This window comes from Branchiostoma floridae, chromosome 7 (genome assembly GCF_000003815.2).
Source record: "Branchiostoma floridae strain S238N-H82 chromosome 7, Bfl_VNyyK, whole genome shotgun sequence".
Taxonomy (NCBI): domain Eukaryota; kingdom Metazoa; phylum Chordata; class Leptocardii; order Amphioxiformes; family Branchiostomatidae; genus Branchiostoma; species Branchiostoma floridae.
The window spans coordinates 11,278,444-11,282,224 of NC_049985.1; the positions used below are offsets into that span (position 1 = coordinate 11,278,444).

Consider the following 3,781-nt stretch of genomic DNA (forward strand, 5'->3'; position numbering starts at 1 on the left):
TCTCTGTTTTCTCTTTTCAGAGGTCCAAAATAATTAACTGTTTCAACGTCCGTACGTGGTGAGATAGATTGACCAGTAAGACAAGTAAGATAGCGCAACCGTTGAGCATTATTTTTCTGCACTTTTTCACCTATTCGGCAGCGTACATGTACATCGTCGCATGGAAGCAGCAGATTCCTTGACGCACCTGCATGGACATGTAGATTTGTTACAACGTATACGAGCGATCGCGATGATGTCACGGTCACGCAGTGGTAGGCAAAAAGCAGGTGTTTGGCAAAAGGTTGATTTACATAATAACTTACCTGCGGAATCTCAAAGCCGACGAGACTGGTAACCTGAGTGACAACACTATAACCGCTGACCCCTTCCACAGATCGTCATTCTCAACTAGTTTTTCTGGTACGTCATAACTTGTCACTAACAAAGGTTCCCGTTTTAACACAGTCTGACCTTCTGAGACCAGAGGTGTTACTGTGTGACTCTGAGGCTTTTCATTGACGTCATACTGATAACAATTTGAATCCTCCGACGACCATGTTGGCGGGTAATTGAATTAAGCAGGAGCATCTTCGCTGTAATCCAACAGTGGCGCAGGTGGCGCCAAATAAAAAGCTTGTGTACTGTATATATATATCGCGCCCCTAGCGGCCGGCCCTACACTTGCCGTCACCCTGGGGGTCATCAGATTGAAAAAGGTCGTCACCGTAACACACCAGCCACTCAGAAACTGTGTCCCCCATGTCATGAAAATATCGAAGATGAATTCCGCTTTGTTATGAAATGTCCTACCTACAATTAAGAGAGAGATCTAGAGAAACATTGTTTAAGAATATTAGAACCAAAACACACTCTTACTGGTACACAGAACGATATCCTCCATACACTGCTAACATGTTCAGCTCATATATCCGTCTACGTAGGTCAGTTTCTTTATACTGTATTCCAAATGCGAGACCAGATCACTCATACAAATACAAATGTATATAACTTTATTGCACAACAATTGTACGAGGTACAAAGTATGGCATCTACATAACTACAGTTCTATAGCTTAACTAACTAATACAGGAGTTGTAGTATGGGATAAGCTTCTTACAATCATTGGAAGCTTTTACAATCAGTTGAGGAGTTTCTAATATCCAAACCCTCTTTGACATATTTTCCTATATCTGCCATGCAGGGATTGTCACTTGTCATGATGTATTTGAATTTGCACTTCAGGTCCATTGAGATAAATCCTTGTGCATAAAATGACAACCTTCTGTATAGAGAATTGCGTATTTCAGAATATTTGGGACATACAATCATAAAGTGATATTCGTCTTCAATTAACTCTGGACAGAATGGACAAACCCTCTGGTCGATAGGGATTTTTTTTAATCTCCCGGTTTCTATATTTAATTTGTGACAGCGGTTCCAAAATAATGAATCCATTCTTAGTCGTCAGCAGGGTCATGCCTCCTCGTAATTTCGAGCTCGCAGACTCGTCGTCCGAGCGATTTTCGCCTAATGTCAGGGGAGTATAAAGATTGTCATCATAACTTGTCCTACCTTACTGTACGTAGGTGAATCCGGATTCACGTCCACAGTCGCAAGGTAGTCTGGTTTATCAATGCCTGGTGGGGCACAGGAGAATTACAATATAAACCGATCAATTACAATGAGTTGTGTGATTGCCCTACGAACGTCAAGGCTCTTTATGCATATGGTTGAAATGTAATTTTCTTGCTTGTAATGCTTGTTCAATGTAGAAAGAGAGGAGAGTTTGGAATTGGTTCATAACTGTACTATTATCGATAAAATTTTGTTGTTCAACGGTATGTAGCCCTGTATGTAGTACTATTGTCTGTATATCTATTAGTTGTTGTTGGTTGTCCCCTTATGTATTTTATAAGAATCTCTATTCGGCTTTCTATGCACTAGTAAGCCTGTGTTTACACAACCTCTCGCTGGCTGGGGTTAATGAATGAATTTTACTCACACTGTACCTTGTGCGATCGTTGAGGATGTAAAATGTTGATTGGTAAAAGCGCCGGCTAATGAGGTTCTTTCGTTCATAGATCTCATATCTCCCTGACGTGCATATGTTTAGAGCTTTTGAAAACTCTTGATTCATTCATAATATCACGAATTCGTCTTTCGGAAGGGACGTAAAACGGGGGTCCCGTGTTCGAGGAGGTGCATCAAGCACGTAAATCAGTCTCATTACTCAGAAATTGGGTACCTGCTGGCTGCAAATAATACACCACATATATCAATATACATGTAATTTAGATGAGGTTGCAATCAGCATTATCTGTTTGCATTGGAAATTAAATTACCACAAATGGAAATTAACATATAATTTGAATTTTATTGTTCACCAAATACCATCACAATCCATCCTAGCAATCCCAATGGAGTACACCAGGAAACACCCAATAAATAACACACACTCAAAGACACGCTTTGAAAACAATACATTACCTTCGTATTCACGGAGGTAATAATCATCGGTGTGAGACCTCCTTTGATTGCACGGTGACCTTTGACATCCAAGATGGCGGTTAGGTAAGTTGTTGGACGCGTTTCCGCGACAATTTCCTTTATTTTCAGTCTTCCATGATGAACATTCGCGTAAGTAGCAATGCAGACTTGTCCTTAACCGTAAAGTTTACGTTTTGCTACTTTCCTAGGTATCAAGTCTTGTAGTGATTTGCATAACAGTACGTGTGGAAAGTGCCACTTCTAGCCGGACTTCATTTTGCAGAACTGACGCTTACGCAACATTTTGAAACGTTGCTAAACGTCGTATGCTACGTATGATGAGCACAGTACACAGTTTCCTAGGTTTTGCACTTTCTATAATGGCCTTGAACACGACCCTCGTACAGCAGTTATCTAATTATAACAGGGCCCGATCGCAACATATATTTGCGAAAATTATAGACAATTCTCGTAATACGAAGAACAAAGTTCCGCCGGGGCCTTGTCCGTTAGGACAAAATGTAGTATCATAATTCATATTCATACACAAGACGAGCCCCACTACACTAGTGTTCACGTTACTCTAGATATGAATACATCAATGACAAGAAAGGTGATTTTTCTATATCTACAACTATCGAAATTAATCTTACATTCTAGAAAAATAATTTGATGCCCCCAAAAGTCATTTGTAAAAAAAGTTTGAAAACAAAAGTTCATGTTAAGTTTCCTGTATGTTTTGTTTAATCCTAGTTCACCAATATATGCAAACAAGGCTTTGTTTAACATTACATGAATCCAGAAATTGACTATCCTTCCACTGTTTGGTACATTTACTAAGTACATAACTGAAAGGTCAAAACAACATCTCCTGACCTAGCAGCTTCTTCCATTTATGTCATGAACTGAAATGTCTTAAGTGATGACAATAAGATTCTATTTTTTTCTGTCGGCCTTGGAGTAGACCTTTTAATTTATACTTCTTGCCAGTTTACAGTTATGAAACGTTTAGGGGTGTTTGGTGTAGTTACACCATTTCCACCTCACATACTGTCACTCTACTGTATTCAAATGATATGATCACACAACAACACAAACATACAGACACGCTGAAAACTAGCCTCTACCAGGCTCCGTGGTTTGATGGTCTAATTGTCGAAATTGGACAAATAGAGTCAATAGTACGCTAGGGGAGTCAGCCGGCAGAGTAGGTCCATTTTTCAAACCACGAGCCTGTGCGCACTCGGCATCGTCTTTGTAGTCGACTAATCGCTATCTAATAGGTGCGAAGTGGTTAAATTACCCTTTTATG

General features: G+C 39.9%; 1 protein-coding gene across 1 annotated transcript in view; it reads right to left on the reverse strand.

The window, feature by feature from the left end:
* LOC118420249 (methanethiol oxidase-like) overlaps positions 1-1,625 on the reverse strand; it is a 7,026-nt gene extending 5,401 nt beyond the window's left edge. Inside the window, exon 1 of the mRNA XM_035826977.1 lies at positions 1,555-1,625. The gene's annotated coding sequence lies outside the window, so the exon portion shown is untranslated. The remainder of the gene's footprint in view (positions 1-1,554) is intronic.
* Positions 1,626-3,781: the final 2,156 nt, after the last annotated feature.